The sequence below is a fragment of the Temnothorax curvispinosus genome, unplaced genomic scaffold (genome assembly GCF_003070985.1).
Source record: "Temnothorax curvispinosus isolate PA1 unplaced genomic scaffold, ASM307098v1 QBEX01010053.1, whole genome shotgun sequence".
In the NCBI taxonomy this organism is placed as follows: Eukaryota; Metazoa; Arthropoda; class Insecta; order Hymenoptera; family Formicidae; genus Temnothorax; species Temnothorax curvispinosus.
In genome coordinates, this window is record NW_020219833.1 from 404,330 (window position 1) to 430,649 (window position 26,320).

Below are 26,320 nucleotides of genomic sequence, written 5' to 3' on the forward strand. Positions count from 1 at the left end.
AAGTTATTTTTTTCAGCGAAAGATAGCATTTTGTATCTCGGTATTTGAAAGAAAAAAAATGTATCATAAATAATATTGTTATCTAATTATATGAATTGGAGATTAACTGCGTTATTATAAAATAGGCTGCATTCCGATATTTACTGTCAGCAACTGTCAGTACTGAAAACTAATGTCCATTTCTATCAACGCAGGTTAATTTTAATCTTGGTTTAACTTACCTGTCATCTTTTCCTAGTTCTAAAAGTTAGAAAAAGATATAAAGTAAGTTAAACCAAGATTAAAGTTAATCTACACTGGTAGAAATGAGCATAAGTCTGTAGTATACGTGGACGTAAAATATATAAAAATATAGATTTTCAGTACTGACAGTGATGAATATCGGAATGCAGCCATAATACATAAACGACTGCGCGCGAAATGTACACCGTATTTTGTTCGAGCTATATTGCTTTTTCGATTTGCAAGGATATAAATAAAGTACACCGTACATCTCTCCAGTTTATCCAGTTCAAGCGGATAAAGTTCCCCCGAGCTAATACTAGACTCTCAACGGAATATTTATTCTTCTCAACGAGAATGGATTTCGTATCGAGCGCTTCCAAGTTTCGACACAGCGACTTTTCTCAGCCAGGTGCCGGCCGCTGCCAATCGCTATCGCGGCGATCGAAACGAGCAGCGCGCGGAACAACCGAGGGCTACTCGAGCCCGAGTGATATCTGTTGCGCCGCGCGCGACGACGCGTCTATTTTTGTCGTCGGCATCGCGGGGCATCGTTGGCGACGGCGGCGGCGGCGGCGGCGGCGGCGAAGGGGTGGCGACGGCGGCAGTGGCGGCGGTAGCGGACGTTGTTGGTCGTCGATGAAACGCGGTGATACGGGGGGTAGAAGGGAGCACCACGGCGTCACGGGGGCGCCGCGCCGCGACGCGACGCGACGCGCAACAAGTAGTCTCGTTTCTCCCAGCGGCGGCGACGGTGGCGGTGGCGGTCCTCTTTGTAAATTTTCCCTCTCGCCAGAGTCCACCATCCCCGCTCCCGCATCCTCTCCCTCCCCCCCTCCCTTTCTTTCTCTCCCTCTCTCTCCCCCCTCTCTCTATCTCTCCGCGCCGACGCTTCCGAGCGGCGTTAGGAGTTGGGGAGGTGGACAGCGAGGGGTTACGCGGCCGCGCACAGCCGGCGTCGCGACGCCACCGCCGCCGTCTGCTCGATTTAACCTGCGCCTACAATCCGCGTCAATACGCTCCGTAGTGATAGTCGCGGGGCTGCGACCGTGACAATATGCACGTGACGCCGGCGTCGGTGCGCGGCGGCGGCAGCGTCGCGTCGGCGATGAGGTAGCCCCATACGTCTGTACGTTCGCGTACAAAAGATTTCACCTGAACGCTGGACGAATGAAAAGGATTGCCGCGCTCGTCGATACGCTCGTCTCGCCGCGCTGAATTACATAAGGGCCCCGATTCAATTCGCTACGTTGTCGATGAAGGGAGCTCTCTGAATAAAACTATCAACGGAGATGTCCACGCGAACGTATCTCCCTATAAACAATGGGAGCCAATCGTTAGGGAAGCTGACATGATAATCGAGTTCTCTCTCTCTCTTTCTTTCTCTCTTTCTCTTCCTCTTTCTATCTCTCTTTATTTCTCTTTCTCTCTCGCGTTATTTATTAACTATAATTAATAGCAGCTAACAATACATTAATTTAATTAATTTGAAGCTTTATTTTTACTGTCGACTCGACGATAACCTAATGATGTTAATCTCGCAGAGTCCGCAAAAGATTCAGAGCAAACCGCGAATCTCCATCGGGTCACAGAAATTCGCAGGATCAGCCGCGACCCTTTTACTTACGTCAATCCCGGGAGGAACTTGCTGACCGAGAGAAAACGGTGGATCTCCGGCACCGCGTGCGAATACTTGTCGCTATAAAATCCCCGGTCCATTGTGGCGGCTGCTCGGACAGATCTTATCTGCTCGAATGGATTTGGGCTCGGAAGCGCTTCTACTCGCTCGCTCGAGCACGCTCCTTCCTCGTAAATTACGTTAGGCGGTGCGTATTTGCATCTCAATGCGTCGAGGAGGCGAATGACGCCCCCTCTTCCTTCACCTCTTTAGCCACACACACAGATCCACCTTCTATCTCCCGGCCCTCAACTCTGTCTATAAGCATCTTCTGCTTTTCCGCGCTCAATTCCGTCGCGAATTTTTATTCTCGCGCGGCTGCGTAGTGATTTTTCGTTTCCGCCCGAATCGGCAACGGCACAATCTCGCTCATGTAAATATCATGGGCGGGGATAATCGACATCATTGATATTACTTTGACGCTGGTATGATACGGAATTCCCGCGATTGGCAGAGATTCGTTGTATGATACGATAATGGGATCAGCGCGCGCGATCCCGCGCGGTTATAATTAATCATTCTCGGAGGGCTTCGAATCATGGAGCCCCGCGCGCGTGGCTGTCAATACGGATCGATGGGTTTCGTCTCGACATCGAGATATTTTATCGAGGCTCATAAAAAAGAGAAAAGATAAACGGATATTGATGTTGAAATCTCCGTGTCCGACAAAATCAACCATTGAATATCCGAGCTGTATAATCGGGAATGCGATGTAAGCGAGATCAAATTGGTGATTTTTTTTCATGCTCTCAGCGTCAATCTTTCCGCACTACTCGAGAGAGAGAGAGAGAGAGAGAGAGAGAGAGAGAGAGACGTGGAGATATAGAGAGAGGGAACTCTTTTTTTACAACGTGTCGACGTGTCATTTACGCGGCGTAGTCCGGAAACCGAGTTTCTCTTCAGGACCCACGGTGTCGCGCGATCGATTTACATACCCTGACACGACTTTCCCACGTTTTTTTCGTAACCTCTTGTCGCCAGACCCTCCGAATCGGTGTTGTTATCAGGACGGAAGTCCATCGAGAGACGGACCGTGTTGCCCGTTTATCGCGAAGCGTCGGAATTGTCGCTCGAGTCGATGTCAGGTACACGTCGAAGTTGCAATTGCGTCGACAAATTTCGCCTCCTCTATACATTCCAAAGGAGGAGAGGTAGAATTGCGTTGAAAAGATGAAAATTAACGCGATAGGATTTAATTAAGAATTCGTACTGCCATTTAACCGCTTTAACCCACTGCATAAAATTCGCAATATCGCTCGTTTAACGACTGATGAAAGCATTCTTTATTTATGCGTCACGTTCGGATATGCGATGTATGTACAAATTTAACCGACTACGGTGGAAAAGCGACGCGAGTATCATCGGTGAGTGGGCGGGGAAAATCGACGTATCGAAATGCCGTGCAAATCAAACGTGCTACGATGTAATTCGTAAAACTCATTTGGTAAATACGACGCGATCGATACGATTTGCGAAGCGTAACCCCTCTTCTCCCATTAGCCCTCCTCTCCCCCCCTCCTCGTATGGCGAGAGGGGGTGCGTGTATGTTTATGGGCGTTAAGCGGGTTTTCGAAACATTTAACCGCGCTCGTACACTCGCAGCGAATATTAATTTACCGCTAATTACGGAATCGGGAATGGTAACGTAGCAAACAAACGCGCGAATGCTCAATAAGAATTTATTACCGCTCGTTACCAACTAGTGTAATCAGTGTACGCATTTTGATGCGTCCATCACCCCATTCAAAGAGAGAGAGAGAGAGAAAGAAAGAGAGTGAGAAAACGCGTCACTGTCGAAAACGCGTCGTCGCCGAAGTATATATCTTCCCTGGCAAAGGAGAAGAATAACGCGTGGAATGGATTTCGTGGAATCTTCTTCGTATCGCGAGCTATGCCGGGAATTTCACGCAGATGAAAACGCCTCCAATGGCGTAACTGGTGAGGGTGCAGCATCCATTTGCCTGTCGCTACCTCCGTCCGCGTCGGTGAACCGTACAAGTTTATGACGAGGTAAAAGTTAATCAAAATGTTAGCGGGAACTACTAATTCCGCTAATTAAGTAACTCCTCATTTAAGTCATATCGTCTAACTCCTGTATTTCTATCGTGAATTCCGAAGCGACTCCTCGTGGGCATTATCGCATATCGTTGTGAGATATTATTAATTCTTACGTTCGATCTGACGATCCGGTAGTTTGATCGATATTCAGATAGCATTACGACAAATGCAGATGGATGGTTCGCTGTCGAAATAAAGTAGGTCGATCGCATGCAGTTAATAACCTCGTCCTCACCTATGTAAAACAGCGTCCGCGGCTTAATTGACGAAATATTCAAATTACCCGATTTCGAGGCGCGTTTCGGGGTGCCAAAGAGCAGTCGTGCCGCGCATTCAAATGATAATTGTTGCCCACACGCGAGTGTGCGCCTTTTTTTCTTCTTCTTCTTCTTCTTTATTGTCACCCTTTCCGTTAGCGTTATCTATTCTCCATCGAAACGATCTGTGTGAGATATGCGCGATCGACTGGGCTTTTAGACGGAAGGGTTATCGCTGCCAACGACGTCAACAATCTACATATCGTAATGAGTCCAAGAAGGATGTCGTTTCCTCTTCGCGTGACCTTCATCTTGACCCTTTACAAAGTCCACGCTCCTGCCACTGCACCATTATTGCCGCACAATCGGCACATCATACGTTGTAAGTTAGCATTTAATAGCTCGCTTTTGTCGAGTAAGACACTTTAATCGTTGACGGGACTGCTGGACTGTTTTTGCCGTACAAGTCGACCGGCGGCGCGGTGAAATACTTTGGTGTCGATTCACGATCCTTGTTGCATGTCGATAAAAAAAATATTGCGCTGTGTATCGATACGTATCCCTCGTATTTTCCTAGCTAACGGATATATATATATACATACATATATATATATACACATATATTTGTACACTATACGCGGTAACACGAACTATAAAACGTGGCGCAACGCGCCGCGCCGCGCCGCTCGACGAGTGTAACGTTGTTCTCAATTTGTTTCTACACCGCGCGTACCACTTGAAACGTGATTCGATAATGAAACAGCACTCGTCCCATCGTCGAGCCGATTTTCGCGCGTCCGGAATACCTCATATTATTCGACGCACAAACGCGAATGCGCCGACGAGTATCACCCACCCCGGACGCTGTTAATTTGACGAAACATACAATTGACTTTTAACCAGTCGCACGCTTTCGTTCGTTGTGTATACTTTATCGCTTTCTACCTCGATCGTTCCTTCGCGTCGACACGACGTCCGCGCGTCCACCTCCATCGCCTCGATTAATCAGGTAACAGCGAATTACGTATCCACGGTAAATAACGGCGCGAGTATCCCCGCCAGGTACCCGCGATTTAAACGCGACGCTCGGGAAAATCGGCGTTCGTTGCGCGGCGACAAGCGGTTACGATAAATCGCGAATGGTGTGCATAAATTAACGCCGCGCTCTTATCGAAGAAGGACGCGCGACGACGCGACGCGACGCGACGTGCCGGCCAACGTAATCGCCGCGTCGTTGCAAATTGCGAAGCAGCGCATATTGCCGTCGCCTCGCGCAAGCTGCGCAATTCCTATCGCGCTAAACGCTACCACAGCTATAATCGGTGAACACGCGTTTTCCTCGTAATGAACGAACGCGTCACACGTATGAGCAGGCAGGTAAACACCGCTTCACCGACACTGATCATACGTAATGTGTAAAATATCGCTTCGCGTGAATCTTATGGATCGACAATATAACCGGAGTAATGAGAAAAGTAATGGGAAAAAGTAGAAAAGCTCTGGCATATATTGATTCTTTTTATTGATTTATTGTCATTAAAATTGAGGACTCTCAGTAGATGTCGTCTATATGCACAACGACGCTAGGTGCGAATTATTTATACTCGCTTTGATCTTCGTTCTGCGAAATTACAGTTCGCACCGATTACGCTTAATACACTTTGCACGTATGTCATGTACGCGGTCTATAACATCTTGGCGAGCAGCTTGTGATTTTACAGACGCGCTCGTCGATTTCCGCGCGTCACGATATAAGCGACGGTGCAGCCACTGCGCCGCGCGCCGTTTGCACACACCAGCACACGATCCGGCATAATGTACAAGGCACATTCCACAATGCTCGTGCATACCGCGCTGAAATCGATATCCACGTCCCTCCGTTTACAACCTACATCGCGCCGTTCCTGTATGTACATAGTACGTTCCCGCTATGGCGATCGACATTTTCGTTTTAAGTGATCGAGATAACATAAACATAAACGTGTGCGCGAAATGCATATTCGCGCGAATCACGTCCCCGTGCAATTTTGACGAAATCTATACCTCCGGTATAGATTTGCGAAAATTAGTTTTACGTGTGTTTTTTCGAAATTACCCTCTACGATATTGCGCCCGCTTGAACGCCGCATCGGAAATGAACGAAAATATTGTTGGGGATTCATTATTTTTTATCCCAGGTGAAAAAACGTATTAATCTCTGTTTTCGAATACGGTTCAATTTTGCGCGAGAAATGAAATTCGTCGATATGCCCCCACGGGGGTATCCTATATTAACGAGGTACAAATACTCGCGATGCCCAACCTCCGTGATCCGCCTGCATAATAATCTCCGCGCGCGCGTCATTCGCTCGAATCCGCGAACAATTAGCAGCGCAAAAATAATGTCGAAACTGACCGATGTCGCGCTCAATATACATAATCATACTCAAGGACAGATGTCATCGAGCTTATGCATTACACGAGTATGCATTATTTATATTAGCTTCGGACAATAAAAACACGCTCGCATCCCATATGGAGAAACAAGCGTCTCTTTTACATGTATCCTGAATCTATCAGTTACCATTTTTTTAAATATATCTCCTTTCTTCTCAAGCCAGTTGCAGTGCAAGTTTATCCTTATGATATAACTGCGTACGGCTGCGGTCCACTTAACAGTCCTACAAATGCTTTGAAGCATTCTTCTGATTTCTTTTATAATGAAAAAAGAAGAAGAAAAACGCTTCGAAATAGCATCAAATGGACTGCAACCTATATCTTTTCAGACGTACGCGAATAATCTCTCTCTCTCTCTCTCTCTCTCTCTCTCTCTCTCTCTCTCTCTCTCTCTCTCTCTCTCTCTCTCTCTCTCTCTCGATGCCTAAAAAAAGAGAGAACGCCAACTCGAAAGGTGGCTGCCAGGTCGATCGACGTATATGATTTCGCGATCCGATCTAGTGACGCCACGTTGGTCGTCATCTACGGATTGACGTAACGGAAACTCGTCATCGTCGATGCGCCGCGCGCGGGTGGATACTTAGCCCGCGGCAAGGACGAGAACGAACGGCCGCGCGCGGTGTGCACGCGTGCACACGACACGGGACGCGGGCGCCCGCGCCAACGTGAGCGCAAGCACGATGATCGTCGTCATTGTTTCGCCGCCGCGCTGCTTGCGCTCTGGCGCTCGTTCACCGAGGCGCCTCCGCGACTCCGCGCCTCTCCCGTCCACGCCCGGCGCGCGAATCCGGTTGACTTGCTAATTTTAACTCGACCGTGACACCGCGCAAGTGCAACTATACCGCGCGGCTCCGCGCGCGATTGTCTCGCGCGAGCGAGCGAGCGAGCGAGTCCTCGAGGAATTCGCGATTCCACGCGCCCGAGCACGCGCGCACGCACGGCCGCGACTTTTTTTTTTACGCGCGTGTCATCCTACTCGCGAAACCGGCGCGCGAGTTAACCGCCCGATAAAGCTCGACCGCGAGATTATCGAGAATTATACCGGGTGAATACCTATCGAATACAGCGTGACTTGCGTATTACACGGGCATGTTATGTATGTTAATCCGCGCAACGGCGAACTATGACTCGCGAAAATACCGAGGATGTCAGTACGCTGTTTGGTGTACAAACGGGTGCACGTGTTCCTTGGCCAACGTTCTGCAAATGATATTGTTGTCGATGTACCATGCAATTTCAGGAGGATTACAAATCCTACGCTGTCGTACGTGTACAATTCAAGAAGATTAAGATCCACTCGCGAATAGCGCTAGAATTTGTTGTGGCTTATGAACAATTTTATTGCACGTATAATTTTTTTAGTTTTAGCATTTATTATCTTCGTATAATTAATTCTGATTGAAAATCAAATCTAGTCAATATTTATCGCGTCTTCGTACAGCATCGTTTTCGTTGGATCTTTTGCATCTTTTATCGAAACTACGAAGCGACAGCGAGTATTTTCGTCCGGCGCGATTCCGACGTGCGCGGCGATATTCTGAAGTACACATCACTCTCATATGTAACAAGGCTAACAAAGTCCGTAAGACAAACGATGTAGCCGAGCTGCACGTGTCCAGTGGCGTCGGACGTTTGCTTCCTCCTGAATATCTTCTTGTGCAATGATGGTCGCTACCTTTACCTTGCTCACAATCTTTCAGTGACGCATATTATTCGTCATTCGTTTACGTCTACGTACTGTGTAATCTTACGAAATTATAAAGCGTATAACTGATCTGTGATTTTAATCCTTTGACGCGTATATGCGCAGAAAAAAGATGTACCAAAACTGGCATTGACGCATATACGCGCACATTGTTTTATTTTTCTCCACCTAGCAAGATTTTCACGAAACTTGCTACTTATTGTTAGAGATTTTTTGGGTCGCGAAATTCGAATTTGGGATCAGAATTACAAAATTTAAAATAACTGATCCAATATGGCGATTCAAATTTTTGAAGATTTTTACAAATTGACGGATTTCTATGAAACTCGGTACCAGGTTTTTTGAGTTGCTGAATACGAATTTAAGAATGCAATTAAAAAATGCACAATTTAAAATACTCGATCCGCGATACGGTACGATCAAAATTTTGAAGAATCCAATAAATTGGTATGTTTCTATGAAACTCTGTTGGTTTTTTTGGGATCGTTAAATACGAATTTGCTGTAAAATTTTCAAAATGGCGAACCCAATATGGCAACCCCTATTTGGAATGATCCAATAAACTTAATAATCCGCCAATTTCTTGAATTTTTTGAATTTTTGGTCGCCATTTAGGATCCGCCATTTTTCAAACTCTGACCCCATATTCGTATTCAGCAACCCAAGAAACCCATTTAGTACTAAGTTTCATGAAAATCGGACAGAATTTTTTATCTTGCCCTTCTGGGTCGTTTGGTGCTTATTTTCCTGCCAGTCAAAGAATTAACTAAAAATTTGTCTTTGCTTATGATTTTTTCACAAAATGTATACATCCTTCTGAATCTAATCTCTAGGCCTAATTTTTGAGTTGCTTTCGAGGAAATAATTCTTCGAACTTGAGGTCTCTCTTCCCAGAGACGTTGAGCGCGTCTTGCCGCGAGGATATCGGCGCCATCGCTATCCCCAGTCGTCGCTCAACTCTGGCACGTCGCCGAAGATATCGCGGCAACCGAACGAACGAACGAACGAACGAACGCGCCCACAAGTAGCCCGACCGCAGGCACGCGTATTTTTGGTGCGACGTTCCGCGGAGTGGCGGCGGCGGCGGTGGCGGCCAATAGTGACCTCTTCGGGGAACTATCGAGCGCCTTCTGGAACTCATAACTATATATTTGATCCAGGCCAGATAAACATCTCTCAAAAATAGTAGACCCGGTCGGCAACGAGGCTGAGTCGGCGGCGGCGACGACGCTCTTAAATCGCGATCGCCGTCTTCCAGAGAGTCCTCCCACCATGACCGCGCGCGCACCTCTCCGTCGAAGTCGCGTATTTTTTTCCGTACGCCGCATGCGGGATCGTAAGCGGAACCGCGTGTGCGGTCAGACTCCCGCGCGCGCGCTTCAATCGCGCCGTGTTTCTTCTTTCCTCGCGGACCGAGATTAGCTCGCCTCTAAAGATAGGTCGCTACGTATTAATGTTGCGCGTTGCCTTTAAATGTACGCGAACGCTCTCGGAGCCTCAAGAGGGCTTTGCGATTCGCTAAATATACCATAATCGCACCTTATTGTAGTTTCTTGTTTATCGTTTCTTGGTCGTCCATCTCCGAATACGGAGTTGTATGACGCGGTCGATTCGCTATCAGACGCACGCTCACGAGCCCTTAATGTAACAGGACCTTTTGACAAACTTCGAGTCGACGATGTTCGATCGCCACTCGAGACGATAAGATTTCTCCTCGGAGCTCTATCTCGTTCGTCTCGATGCTTCTGGTTCCCGTCGTCTTTGGCGCAAAAAGAGGCCACGATCTGGGTGCAATCGCAACCGACTGCAAATAACTCGGGCTCCAACCAACATGGAATGCCACGCTTGTAAACGCGTTCTTTCGATCGAGCAGACGCCTCTCTGTAACAGCGCGCTCCCCGACGCATAAATCTACCCACGAAGAATGGATAATAGAGATGTTTTCTTGGCTAAATTTAGAACACACACAAATTATTAATGTTACAGCTAATTTAATTTTCGTTTAAATTTTTAGTCTCATTGATTCGTACAATGGATTTCATTCTGTACTAATATTTCTATTGAATTGCCATTATGATAGATAAAATGTAAACATATTATTTCAAATTTTTGATAACAACGTTCTATATTCTCATATGTTAATTTTCGATCGTATATGAAAAATAAAGATTCGAATTTTGCACGCACTCGCGCGTTTATCGCAATATTGGTCAAAGTAACATCCCAAGAAATAGGTATACAATGTGGTCATCAAAACTGTGTTACCTACATAGAGGGGATCCCACGTTGGGAGCCTCTCTATTTTCCACTCGCGACACAGCTCTCCAGCTGGCTTGTCTGCGTAACTGTGGCGACGATAAAATTCGTTTACGAGTGCACATTAGACGCGCGAGCCACGGCTTTGTGCGGTAGTCGCTTCCGCTCCACTTGTAAATCAAGAATTTAGTTCGATGTTGTGTTCGTGGCTCTCCCCCCTTCCCCCCATTCTCCTCCCGTAACAGAATCATTTCGCCGCTACCGCGCTATTTTTAACGCGGTAGCTACTAATTCCTTCTCGATGACACGACAAACTCTCGCACGCGTGTTCGACTACATTCAACCGCGCGCTAACTGCTCGTCTCTTTCTTTCTGGACTGATGAGATAGATCACTCGTCAGCTAAGAAGCGTCAATGACCACTCACTGTTGAATACTTGTACGCGTTCGCTAATCGTCGATGGTACTCGGCATGTTTTTTAAGATTTAAAAGTGCGCTACCAAGAAGTTAAATCTATCGTAATTAATATTATTTTTGGTAAATGCTACGCTATATATAGATATCTTAAATCTTTATCAATCAATTTATTTAATTGTTTGACGGTAGAATCGGAAAGCAGAGCCGCAGCAGAATTTAATTATCTGCTAATAGAAAATTAGACGAGTTTTAAGCTTGCCAGTATTATCGAAATATTGTGCAATAGTGCTTATTGGCGATAACCTTCGTAGTAAAAGCTAGGATCGAGAAACGCAATAAAGCGGGGGAGCAGAAATTTTGCATTCATCGTTTTGATTCGAATAAAAGCAATAAATAGATAGTAATATCTATAGGTAATAGGTGTGTTCTTTTACATGTTTAATTTATTTCGTTACTTAAGGGGGTAGCCACGGTGTAGAACGCCAAAAACAAGCTCTTTTTCTGGATTTTTTTTAAAAGAAACTACTTAATATATATTTTTGCAATTAACACCATTTATTGTGTACATATTGAAATGTTCAAATTAATTTTTTTGAATAAATATATGTAAGTACACAGGAGTTATGCGATCAAATACGAAGGTGGCTTCGAAAATTCTTTCTGAATGGCGTACACTCTAGCATTCCGTAGAACGATCAGAAACAAAACAAAAAATTTTTTTGTAAAGTTTATGAGTGTAGTTTCTAGTTATACCTAAAACATAATTTGTTTTATCATAAAAAATTTTAAAAATAGTGGTTTGAAAAAAAAATTTTTTTTTGCATCAATTTCGCACTTTCTTTTGTTTAGAACTTTTTTTTAACAAAATTTTTAGTACGTATTATAGGTATAAGTTCAAGGCAATTTAATTACCTTTAATTAAAAAAAATAATAATCTGGATCCATCAAGAATATTTTGAGTTATCGCGTGTACGCCAATTTCAAAAACATGGTTTTGAGAAAAACGCGTTTAAAGTTTTCGAATAAGAAAGAAGGTTGATAAAAGCTTATTATTGTTGATTTACCTATACTTTTTGGTCAATCTGCTATCCCTGCTCCATATAATATCCTCTCAACTTTTTCATACAGCTCGTTTTGCTCCAACAGCCGTTCTTTATGTATATTTTTTAGTTCGCGAGCAATGCTTTTACTTCGACGATTCTGGTCGAACGGTCGTACGGCTATTATTAATTTTGTCGGCATAATCTCTGCATGCTGTCCCAATAACTATTTCCAAATCTGACATTATGTTTAGCACTGACAGATAGCCTTCGTTAAATATTCCAGCTGCTATGTAAGCAGCAATCTCTATGATCTTCCGGCTGCAGTGGAGGTGTTTTGGAGCAAACCGCCAAACAGTAGAGTTGAAACTCTCGTTCGCGTTTTGGATATGCCCACCCAAACACCTTTCGAGCAGCTCTTTCTTCGACAAATCTTCACAAATCAGCCGGCAACGAGCCTTTTCAAAGACCGTTGAGAGCTCCCCCCCCAGCATCCTGCTCCTCGGAGCGCTCGACCATGCGCACCGATCGAGCTCATTTTAGCCCGCTAAAATCTAAATTCATGCTTAGGGTTTAGGGAGCGTATTCTAGAGATAGAATACTATCGATTTAAGCAAAAAAAAAATTCGATTTTTTGAAGCCGCTACACCAGGCTACTCCCTTAATTGCCCTGATTAATCTGCTCTCCTAATCCTTATCTGTGCCGTTTAATTGCTATCTACGCTTTTGTAATAATATTATACAATGGCGTCAATATAGCGCACTTGGATTATGACTCAAACAGATAGAAGCGTTGATTTCTGTTTAATAAGCGCGTATAGCGCTCCTTCGCCTTTGTACGCCTTCCGATGTCTATACGCGACGCACGAAGATATGATAATTAGGCGTGGCGAACGGCGACGAGATGCTCCCGATGATACCAGAGACTGTCTTCCCGTATGGAACGTGACGTAAGCTCGATTCAATGCCGATCTCTTTGGTGGCCATCCTTGCGCGTACGATGTTTTGCGATGTGTTTGCGCGACGCAATCACGGCGATACTTCGATAATATTCTACTATTATATTACCATGTATATCTTACGTTTTGGGTAAAAAATTAAGCAGAATTTTATGAAATCTTACAAAACTTTATCTACAAAATGATGAAAGTCAGAAATCTTGAAGAGATAATAGAAAAATTTTTACCTTTGTAAGAACTCCGTGTTATTATTATCACCTCGATCGAGTGGCCATCGATCGTTTCTCGGCGCAGAATTTTAATGAAAAATGACGATGATTCATGACTGTTTCCGCGACTATTTGTCGGAATTGAGTCAAGGTAGTTCGCATATAAAGTGGAACAAATCTTTCTTCGTAGATCCATAAAGACGCGAAGAGGGAAGGGAGGGAGGAAAAAAATTATTTAAATGCGCACGCATATGGCCCAATGACAACAATAGTATACTTTTTATCGCGGCCATTAAGACAGTACTGGCCATAATTCACCGTCACTTTGATGTTCGCGTGTCGCGTCCTTGATGCAGTCGCTCACAGTTCTGCCGATTCGTTGCAACGGTATATTAACTCATTTTTCAACTCCGATTTACCGGAGTCGACTTACGCGGTGAAGTCGCACCGCAATGAATCTGTTAACTCATTGTCAGTTACGTTATCGCGTATATTTATTCTGATCGCGCGCATTCGGAGTGTTCGGACGCGTAATACGCGTAAAATCGCGCGCGTATTTTCCTCGTTTTTTCCAAACGCTTTTTTCTTTTTTTTTATATACCAACCGTAAACTTGCTTGACACGCGCTTGCTAGGCGTAAATGCGCGCGCGGGAAAACAAGACGTACTGCGCGTTACGCGGGAGAGTTTATGGCCGATTCAATGAAACATAAAGCGCGCCGCGGCTCTTATTCAATGTTAATTTCATTCGCGATAGACACGTGTGGACCGTCCGTCGTGTCGCGCCGTTTATTCGCGACGACGCACGACGACGGAAGTTACCGTCCAGCAGGCTCGAGAGCCTCGTTGTAAGCGGGCGGCACAAACGCGCGCGACAGGTCCGATACGTCGAAAGCAGATTAAAAACGTGCACGCCGAGTATGCGCGCCGAGTGAGCGCTTTTAATCGAGTAAATATGTTCGCGAGACGCGCGGACCGCGATAAATCGATCGACAGCCCACGGTAACGTTGACCCGGTGTCGGTTGTAAAATCCGGCGAGCTGGTATTTTCGGAGTTTGCAGCGAACCGCCCCGATGTGCGGCGCAGCGATGATGTTACGTCGGCACAATTATAACGAAAATAATAATTATTCCTGGATTTTTTACCTCGCGCGTATATAGTGAAGATATATGCCGAAAATATTTTGCCACATAATTCTACGTGCATCGATTATTCAGTTTATATTTCCATTTCTTGATATCGCATATGTTTAAAAAGCGTTTTTTTATCATGTGCCGCAATTGATATACAGACAAACATCTATATTATCGTAATAACGTATCTATGATCTTTGTGCAATTGGCTTGTATACGGGATATTTTTATACATTTCTAGATATTATTTCTGTTCGTCTGACCATACGCTGGCTGTACTACTTGCGCTCAAGGGGGCAAGTCGTGTAAATTGTCGACGGTACGTCGTTAGATAAACATTGTACGACAGCGCGTAAACGAAAATGTATGAAATATACATGAAAACAATATTACCTGCATTATATAAACATTTACGAGGAGTTAGATATATTTATTCGCCAGTGGTATTTTTTATCATTGATCTTCGCGGTGATATTTTATTATTCGCATTAAATCTCTCGCTCGATCTCTCGCGGCGGCGGAGTGATAAAATTCTAATCGTAATGTATATTCCGGAAAAGTATACGCTGCTGCTGGCACACCGTTTGCCGGATGACATCAGAAAGAAGGTTATTAAACTGAAAGCGCAGGGCGGTAAAATACCACGTCCTCCTGAAAGTCTCCGCAGACTTTCTAGGGTGGACGGGACGGGGGGCCGGTGGGTGAATTTGCCGGCGACAGTGCCGTAGCGAGTCGGAGGCAGGGCCCGGCCGAGCGAGATCGATGCGTCGCTCGACTCATCACTTATTTACGCCTTCATTACTGTAAACAATGCATCTCCCTTTACGTCCGGTCTCTCCTGCCGTTCGTTCTCTCATGCCTGCCTACCTATCTACCCGACGCCCGTCTATCTCGTCCCGTCGTTCATCTCGCAGTCATATACTCGCGAGAGCCATTCCATCGCGAGAGCGCAAAGCTCTCTTCGTTCCTCTGAAAGCAACGCCGTCTCCCAGATGTATTTTAAAACGACTCGGCGCTCTCGTATCTATCTCTCTCCGGCTGTGTCTGTGCGCCCTCTTCTCGCCGCGTCCTCCCCGGCTGGATGGGATTCTCGCTGTGTTCTAACCGATATTAAAGTCGAAAATTCCGTTGAATATGGCGAGTGATTAGCGATATGACTTTTCGTAATGCATATAGAAAGCGTGAATTTAATATCTAGAGTATTCGACGAGAAAAGAAATATTTGAACGATGAACAAGAGTGTTTTGTAACATCGAAATATTTTATTTAACATTGATTGTTAAAGATTATACAACTATTCTCTTCTATTTACTTCGATATTATTAAGACGTTTAATATTGAAAACTTGAAAGTTATACGAAAGAAACGCGTCTAATAAAGTTTGTTCTCGCTTTCAAATTTATCAAAGAATATACGCACTTTAAATTTAATTTGTGTAAGTGCCAAGTTCACGACTAAGTTGAGCAATTAAAAGCCGAAGGCGATCAGCGATTCGTTCTCATCAACGTGTTAATAAAGTAAAATGAAGTGAGCAAAGCGTAAAATGTTAGCTACAGAAGGAGGGATTCGGCTCGCGTATTACGAATAATAACGTTTTCAATTAAAATGTCGACATTGCCGTATGCAGCAATAATCGTCGAGTATAGAGGAAAAATGCTTGTCCTTTTCATTCTTATTCACGCAATTTTCCACTCACGAGCTCCATCTGTCCTTATACATGTTAAAAGTCACGCGTTGCAATAAAAATTTACGGTATCGTCGGCTCTTTAGTAATCGTTGGAGTATCATAAGTCTCGCAAGCACTTTATGAAAAGAGGCCGCAACGTCAACGGCAAACAGCGGCGCGTAATGGCTACGCGATAATTAAAGTCATAAGTTAGGCTTAGTTGGTGCAGCTTTAATTTTGCTAATGGCAAGTAGTACTGCTACTGTCGCAGGTATTGTTCGATAAGTTTGCGATCGTCTCCAGGGGTCGCGTGGCAAGGTTTTGTACGCCGACGAAGCTCTCGCTTTAAGTCCTTGTAAAATAGTTGCCCTCATTTACATTATACATTTATTGCAAAAGCTATGCGATTATCGAACAACACTACATAGCGTTGGCAATTTAGAGCGTTTTAATGCGTAATGTGTATTGTTCAGCACAATTCGAGCATGGTTTGTGATACCACAGACTTCGTTTTGGTCTTCGAACACGTTTTTCCCGAATGTTGGAAAAATCATGTGCACGTATATACGTATACGTATTGATCCACCTTGATCGTGTCTTATCGAATATGCATGCTTCCCGAACATCTTCATGCAACTCCATTGCTTACTTATGCGAGGCTTTGCCACGATATAAATCGATCTCGCTCGAGGAAGGCTCGAAGTTCGCGTATATCCAACGGCGGGTGCAATTATGAAATCGCAATACGGCCTTGCTGGCAGTATCAAACCATACTGTAATGAGCCACACGGGAAATCATGCGATGTATAATGTCGGTCTTTTAAACATTATTAACTCTCTAAGCCTGATGGAATCCCGCCTTGAACGTTGCGCATTTTCGCATAATTCATCGATTCAGAACTGAATTTATTTTCCTCGGCAATTTATCCCGCACACGTTCACCTGCATCTCCATATTTTATTGCGTACGTTGTACGCAATTGATTACACATGACTTTATCACGCTCTCTCGTGTGCTTGAAGAAATATGCATAGGGTTGTCGTGAACTTGGAATTCGTACCAACACAGAGAACATTGACGTAAGCTTAAGGAGACAAACAACGGAAATGTTCATCGCGCGAAAAACGAGGATTCGCAGTTTATTTAATAGGGAAAAAAACGTATATGAAGTTCTGAGGCATTGTAGAAAGTTCTGCTTAACATTATGCAAACAGATACGATCGAAACTTTTTGAGAATTTGCACAAACTGCAGATTGCGTTCTTGAGAAAGTTAAGGGAACTTTTGTGGAGACGAAACGAACCTTCGATTTCGTCATCTCCAAGTCACATATTTTTACAACGTGGCGTTATACGAATTTTATGTGACTTATGTCTTATATTTGTAGAGCTTTAATACTTTGTCCATTTTAATCGTCGATCTTGTCACTGCAAACGTCTAAGAAAGAATACGACATTGTCTCTATAAACGCATTATTAAGTAATGTTGTCTCGAAGTGACGTGAAAAATTCTTGCATATTTCTGCATAATTATATGTTGAACTTGATTTATTATTAATCAAATGCATGCCGTGTAATGTGACGGACTTGCATGGGTAACTTCGAGATATATCGTATAAACGAGCTTTTCTTGGCAGAGCCTCAAATATCCCGTTAACTAAATTTCATTTACACCATTCCTTAAACACATGCTGTACGAATTCGAATCGAGATTCGAGCGGATCGCCGAAGCGTTGGCTCGATAAAGCCGCATTGTCTACCGCAGTCTGTAAATATAATTGCGTGAGATTTTCTGGACTATTCACATCCGCGAATAACTGTGTCGCGGCAAAACACGTGCTACTTATCTCATTTTCGCTATCGCGCCTTTTCTTGCATCGTGTGGTCACGTCCGACTATTCTCTCAGTGGATTTGTCACATCGAATGCCAGATTTCGATCGTGATGAACAGACGCATTCGCTTAATGAAATCGTGTCGCCCGGAGATAGAAACTGAGATTTCGCGAGACCGCATTACTTTACGATATAAACGCGCCGTCGCGCACGTCGTTTTAATACGCCGCAGAAATCGCCGCAGATCGTATCTTCGCGTTTGTGCCGGTCGGTGACGAAGCGAATCTCGGGAACGTTTACCGCCGCGCGCCGGCCAGTCGGCGTGCAATGAACTCGACATCTTTCGTCGCCGTTCACGCACCGCTCTATCCCGAAATACTCGCACCAGGCGTATTTTCGGACGTTTAATTAGGAGTTCTTACGACCTACTTGCTCGAAATATTTCGCTGTTGACGGTGAGCTCTCTTGCATGTCGCAGTGCCGACCGATGACGCCCGGCATCTTATATCTTATATCTCGTTCTTATTGCTCCATGATTTTAGTAAGTGACGATGACTCTTCCTGCAGTTAGTGTAACGCAAGCTAAATTTCCTCAAGATCAACACAGGGAGATCTTGCACGGGTACAGCACGTCCCACGTTACATCAGTATCTTGTTATAGCGCGCTATATCAGTGTGACGTATCTGCTGTACGAGGAAAAAATAATAACGTGCGAATTAATCAAGAGGATGCTTTGCGATCCGGCAGGACAGTTCGCAAACACGGCTCCATTTCAATCATTGTGGTCGTGTTTGGAGAAGCTCGAGAGCCCGTCGTGTATTCTGAAGGTACCGGCCATTAACAGCTTTACCGAAAGCCACCCTGACGCAAGTGCATGGCTCGCTTGCGCGCGATTGCTCCATATAAACCACTCCGAAGAGTTGGCACTCGGGGCACGTAGTACTATTCTTTACCCCCTCTGTCTCTCTTTTTCTTTCTCTCTCTCTCTCTCTCTCTCGTTCCCGCCCGACGGCGTCCCTTTGCCGTCTTCTCCGAGGATGTACGATTCCCCGGATCCCAATAGCCGCCACCGTAAGCAACACCGTCCTTCCGCGATAGCCTCGGCGTTAAGGCCCTCCCAGGCTTATTCCGGTGTAGCCACCCTCCCTGTAATCCGAGCACGACCGGCCGAGCAAACATTTATCCACGATTTGAAATTAATGTTTCGCCACCGCGTCCCAAACGTTCTCTCTCGATGCGCGTCGAAACAGCGAAGGCGCGAGTTCAGAAGTTATTAGCTTCAAGTTTCTCGAGTTCATAAAATACCTTCTGATTTCGCTCCCATTTTTTAACAAAAGTCATTGTGCGTGAAAATAATGTTCGTAAGTTTAATATAAATAAATTTTATTTTTGTTGCATCAACCATCAAAATAATTTCTTTTTATCGCTTTCGCGGATTTTTATCTTGTGATAATGATTCAAAAGAACCGAGTCCATCAGGATGCATCAGTCTTCCGAGCAAACTAGCAAAGAATAATTAACAAGCTATAGGAGACGAGGGGTCGAAGTAAAGAGTCGTCAGAAGCAAAATGGAAAGGCGCGGAGAGTAGGGATAAAACGTGTCGAAAACTTCGAGGAATCTCGACACCCCGCTAGCATGACCTAACTCGATACGCCTCGTAGAGGATGAAAAAGACGAGCAGCCACCACCATACCGACACACGCCCCGTACGTCTCGCCAATCAGGAGCCGCCAGGAGAGACGCGTCGGTTTATAATAGGACTGGCTGTGCTAACGCGCATAATTTTCCGAATATCGCATCGGTTTAATATACCCGCGCGCGGCATCCCCCATCCGCGCCGACGAAGTGGTGTCTCTAATCTGGGTCAAAGGTGATTTGCCGCGAGCGTGCCGCGCGCGCAACGGCCCTTCTTCGTGGTTGTATACCTTGGTACGTCGGTCGACGTAGCGGCGATCGAAGTGTGTATGGCGCAGCCGCGGCCGAAGTATCCGATTCCCATTACTCGGCTACTTCGCGCGACGTGTAACGGATCGCGTATCAGGTGCGGCGCGATGACCTGGAATCGAGGAAGCGACTCGAGCGACTCGCGAAATTAGAAAATCTCAGGAGGTATGCGGCAGGTAATCGAGGAAAAACTGACTTGAAACTAAGTACAAGAGTCATTTCTTTTTCATATTCTTCGCCGAACATCCCGTATGTTACAGACGGCGTGACCTCATCTTGCAAACTGTTTCTATGAAATGAGACTGATGCTAAGTTAATCGTTCGAAACCTGTAATTCATAGAACTTGATTACAATACATTAATAATGCATCGGTTGCAAAAATGCGGGTAATTCATAAATTTTATAAGAGAATACCTTTACAATCTGAGTTCGATATATTCTCTTTAATTAAAGATTCCCTCGAGATTGAGTATGCGAATATGTAAAATGTAATTACGATAATAAGTCACGATTAGTCGAAGCCGTAAATAGAGGCGATTGCATATGATGCGCTGCTTTAATCGCCGAATTAATTTCATTCTCAGACACATTAAATCCCGAGCGATGATTATCAAATTCTGAACATGACGTACCTAATTTTACTCAAGATATAACAATTATTATATAATTGTAATTAATCATATAAAATATGTCTTATGTTTTGTGTATTACGATGAATAATCTCACGAGAGAGCGATGTAACAATAGAAAATCAACATTTTATTCATCACGATCAAGTTACATAAAATCTCCGTAAAACGTCGTCATGGATAAAACATCGATCGAAGTTATCTTCAATAACTTTTGCGGCAGGTACTCTCTGCAATCTGAATTTCTGGTCGCGAAAGCGGGATAGATAGGGAAAAGCAGACGGCAGTCTGCTGGAAAGAGCGAAGCGGAAAAGTAGGCACTCCGAAGGTGCGATCTTGGCTGAAGGTATTGACTTTCCCGAGGGTTCGCCCTCGTTCTCTCTCTCGGTGGTAGCACGATGATGAGATCTCTCGGGGCGAGGACTCTGCCTACAAGCGTCATCTGCCCCCTCGCTCGTCCGCTATCCCCCGTGTATGAGTCTCGCTATTCCTGTCCTCTCCTCTCCTCTCCTCTCCTCTCTTCTCCTCTCCTCTTCTCACAGGGCGGCGCGTAGGTGCGAACGGGGTGGCTGAGCGGCATTCCGGGATGTGTGCAGAGGATGCTCCTTCGTGTGTAGGTGGACGTTGTGTAGATGTAGGCAGTGAAACGGGTGGTGGTTCGACGCCGAGCCCTAGATAGCACTATGCGGAACCCCGCCGCCTCTGGCTGACACAAATCTCCGCAGAAAAAAACTCGTCCCCGCCGGGCGGTACTTCCGCTTATTCTCTTTTTTTTTCTCTCTCTCTCTCTCTCTCTCTCTCTCTATCCCTATCCCAAATCCGCTAGCGTAATTCTTTATATTTCTCGGAAATCTGACGAATTATCCTTGCTCGTGCTCCGTGTAAAATTGAGATCTTTGCGTCTCGTGGACGATTGATTATCCGAATTTACATTGTATATAATAATATAAATCTTAATCTACTTAACAAATATTGGACTGAGGATTTAATTATCGACAATTTAACGTAGAATTATTCACTTTCTTGATACTTACTTGACAAATATTTATTTCTAGTCTTTACTCAAGAAAGTAAAACGCATTGTGCCTGACTGTATTGTTACTCGCTGTTTTCTAAGTGATTGCAGACGTTTAATCGCAAAAAATTACTTGTCTATAAATATCTCCGAGGTGTGACACTTTCTGAAACACTGATTCCTTCGAGTTCGAAATAGCTAAAGTCAGCGGTGAAACGTATATGAATACCGTGCAATTCGTGCTTCGTCGTTCACTTTCGGGCTTACTTCATCGACATGCTCTTTGCTGTCAAGTATAGCGCCTTGCGTGCGACACATTTCTCGTGTCGCGTGATGCCTACATACAGCCGTTTTGCTTGCCGATACGAGCGAGCAGTCTGGCGCAGTCGGCGGAAGAGTACTTCAAGACGAGTGGTTTCGCGATGACGACGACGACGATGACGACGATGGCATCGACGACGCCGACGGTGGCGGGTATCGCGCGCTCTGCCATTAGCGACGGCTGCACCGACGGTTAATGGAGGCGGCGTATTATAGAAAAGGTTGCCGAGGAGGAGAGCAAGCGAGAGAAAGAGAGAGAAAATATGGACTCGCAAGGCAATGATGGCGTGTCGTGGTGTATAGGGCGCAGCGCGGTGCAAAGTAGCGGCGTGATCAATGCCGCAACGCTAATTAATTAACATTCCCTCGCGGAGCTCTCCGGCAGACACACCTATACACACGAGAAGCTTTCCTTTACCACCCTTGCCGCACGCGTTTTCCCTCTTCAACCTCTCGTCGAGTTTCGCCGTCTCTTCCTGTTTCTCTTACCTCGTCGATCCCACTCGCGCGCGTTCCTCTCTCCTCTCCTCTCTCTCTCTGTTCTGCCTCTCTCTTCCTCCCTCCCTCCCTCCATCCCTCTCTCGTGACTTTAACGTCGACGATCGTTACCGTACCGCGATAACGACGGCGGCGATGGCGACGACTAACACCCGGCAGGAATATTCCTGAGAGGATTATTCCTCGTCGGTTAGCGAGTAGTCGAAAGTTTCCCTGGCGGTGGCGAACGCGACGACAGGAAAACTCGATCGAAAAGTCGAAGATCTCGGAGATATTCAGTCCCGTCTGATGCCAGTCGCTGTGCGAAGCGTCAGCGTCCTTGAGATTTTTTCTCGCCGACAGCCGAAGGATCTCTCGACAGTGATAAAATACTCCGTGGGATTCTCTGCCATTTTATGTAAAACATTACTCGCCATATTCTCTGTAACGTTCGAACGTTATGGAACATTAGATCTCTGTATACGACAAATATCTCGAATTGCACGAAATCTGGCGGCTAAGTCAAGTGACTGACGTCACCTGACATTAATATTGACCGAACGTCGTTCGATCTTTTCCACCATGTTTAATTCACCTGGTACTTTCTTTTCTCTGATCGTAAGACTCGATTTACTTCCTCGGTAAAGGGACTTTCACGCTTTCCCGCAACGCTTGACTATTTTACGAGACAATTCCCCTTTCACGTGAGATGATAGGAGAGAGACCTCCTGACGGTCCAACCCTATCCTCCCCTATCGTTCAACTCTCCCTTTCTCCCTCTTCCTTCGCTCGCTCTTTCTCTCTCGGTCTTGCTCTTTTTACTCCCAGAGGATTAAATCGCGCCTCATCCTCCGCCCGGTCGATACCCGCGGCTAGCAGGCGTAGGAACGTTGACCAGGAGAGAAGCAGACGAAACTTCGCAAGGACACGCTACTCCACATGCCTGTGGCATGCGCGCGCACACACACGTACACATTTACACGAGGCCGCGCGAAGTAGGACAACGCGAGATGACACCCTGTAAGCAAGGGTGCAGCATCCTGCCTTATCTCGCGCGGAAAGGCAGCTTTGTTTTTACGACGAGCGTTGTATTACATGAATCAATTATGATTTGGCACATAAAAATAATGATTAATTCTACAAAGGATTATTTATTGTTTTATTATCGCACAAATCATTATCGCGATCTCTTCGACCAAGCTCCGATTAACTTAATCGTTGATTAGTCCATTGGAAATGACCAATCGCATTTGCTCATGAAGCAGATTGACAAATGACTAATCAACGATCAAGTTAATCGGAGCTTGGTTGAAATGGCCCTAAGATACATATTACGTGACATAGGTCGTGAAATTGTAACGGTACGAAGCGTGAAGGCGACGCGGCGCTCTCTCTTTCTCCCTCTCTCTTTTTTTCCTCGAACTCTCGAATTCTCGAGCTCGGGAGAAGTTTCAAAGAATCGATCGATACGCGCGTTCCGTCGCGCATTGTTTTGCGATAGCAGGCTCAAAGCAAATCCAGCGCGCGCGGGCTGGTTTTACTAATTGGTACCGAGCATCGATTACCGCTTCCGCCCTGTCCTCTACCCTCGGCTTTTACCCTTGCTTGGTACCAACATCAGTTTCACTCAAAGCGTTTCGGTACGTTTTTCGTGCAAGTAATCCGCAAATTATTTTCGATTATCGCACTTGTTTGTTCCTGTTTATTGTCCGAACGCAATGTTGATCCATCTTTGGATACATTCGGTCGATTATTTCGCGACGTTATTGACGGGATTTTATACGTCGATTTGAGGACACGATGATTCGCACGTTTATAGTCGGTTTCATTGTTTCGTCGTCGAGAACCGCGAAGAGTTGAAAACTGGGACAAGTTTACTCAGCCTCAGATCCCTATTCGTGAGCATGGCGCACAGCCATAACGGAACATGGAGAATGCAAACAGGGGTGGAGAAGGCGACGCTGCTTCCGCTAGCTATAATCATCAACGCTCCGCTGGTAAGAGGGGGATGATATTATCCTTTCTCCCTCGAAGTGCGGAGTACACCGATTGGCGATTAGACGAGTGTATCGATCGGCGATTAAGGAACAACAGCGTCGACATTGGCTTCGCGGAGACTTTAGCTCGTAAAACGGAGGAGAAAGACCCCCGCGAGTGAGCGGTAGTGGATGGAATATTGGTGGGGTAAACAAAGGCCAACCGCGAGCAATAATTAATACGTGCCTCCTCCTTCCAGCGCGCGTGAGGAAACGGGGATGCGAGGAGATAGGGGAACGGGGGGGCAAAGGCTTCTCTCTTGGAAGCGAAGGTTTTGATTAATGAGGAGTTTACTGGCACCTTCGCTATTGTGCGGGCTAATTACACCCCGGCTGCACCGACCGGCCCGTTCGCCGTGGTGAGAGCATCTTTCAATCCGCGAGAAGGCGAATCCCTTCTGTGTAAATCGAGCCGCGGTCCCGCCACCTCGCGATCCCATTATCGCCACGGATCACAGATCGAACAATTTGTTCTTGTTGATTAAGAAACCGAGATTGCCACGGATCGCGCAAACCCAGAAAAGTCAGAGAGCATCGAGAAAAGTCGGAGAAAAAACGTAAAACCTTGGCGTGCTATGGTGACAATAAGTCATAATCACTGAATAATATGTTTATAAAATACTGTAGTAATTGAAATTAATTTCTTCCAAGTATACATTTGTAAAATTGAAAAGCAACTAGAAGTATTCCTTCCGAGATTTTTTCCTTTGACACTTCTTCAGAAAAATCGACACATTAGTCTCATGTTAATTAGTCGAATGTTAATTAGCGCATGTAAAAATATTGATGCATTTTCCGAATATTATAAATCCAAGCGATCTTTCATCGGATTAGATTTGACTGTAATTATTACCTAAACTATTGAAAACAGTTATAAATACACAACATGACATAGATAACGAAGATTTTTAGCTTGACTTTTGATCTCGATTTTAATCAGGAAATAATTACACATGTCGCGTCGAAACTATGATCGGTTTGAGGCGATACAAACTTAGGATGCCCAGCTTAAAACCGGAATATTCGCGTGCATCGCATATTATTTATAGAATTCGATGTGGCACACCGTTAGTGCACTCGAATAATAACACGTTGCGCTTCATAAAGGCAACGGAAGCGAGCGATTCCATTACGATGTTTAATTGCAATCGCCGGCGGTCTTTACCGTCTTACGTTCTCGTTATTTTTTTTATGTCGATAAATCCCACGAACATTATTTTATCGGACAGCAATATCTCAAAAATGACCGGTAGCTTCCGCTTATCGACGATTATTTATCGGTTTTAATAATTCAGCGAACGAAATAAAAAAAACACGAGTCTATTTTAACATTCACGCTTGTGTTTGTAATATTCAAATACTAAACCCTCTTTTTTACATTATTTATTAAGTTTGTATAAAAGATCAAATGTGTCTTTTGTATTTAATCGATTGCAAAACAAATTTTAAAAAATTTTCCATCTTTTATTATTTATTTAATTTCAAGCTTATTTTACTATTCGAACTGCATTTGCTTAGTTTCAAAACAGTTCAAAGAGTCACTCAAATTTTGTTTTTTATTCGCCATACCACTACCAAGTCACCACCACCAGTACCGGTCTTCAATCTCTCTTCGAGGTCTCTCTAATTGCTATACGCGAAAGGGTCATTCGCCTCCGAGGTTCATCGGGAACGCATCGGCCGTTCCCTTTGCGTCACCTTGTATGCCGCTTGACTGCAATTTGCAGCGCCCGCGGCCTCTCGCCTCTCCTTCCTATCCTCCCTCACTCCCTCCCTCCCTCCTCCTTTCCCCCCTCGGTTCTCCGGTGCCTACCGCGTATCACGGTGTCGTGCCCATCACGGATACGTATATGTCCTCGTATCAGACACGTATGGGGACCAGACAGAATATACAGAGCACTAAATGCTGCCTATCGGAAATCGATATCGGGGAGCCACAGCCAGCAGCAGCTACTCTTCACATCTCTCTCTCTCTCTCTCTCTCTCTCTCTCTCTCTCTCTCTCTCTCTCCCCCTCTCTCCCTCTCTC

General features: G+C 45.2%; 1 protein-coding gene across 2 annotated transcripts in view; it reads left to right on the forward strand.

Moving 5' to 3' along the window:
- LOC112459689 (neurogenic protein mastermind) overlaps positions 1-26,320 on the forward strand; it is a 192,660-nt gene that overhangs the window by 136,584 nt on the left and 29,756 nt on the right. The window lies entirely within an intron of this gene.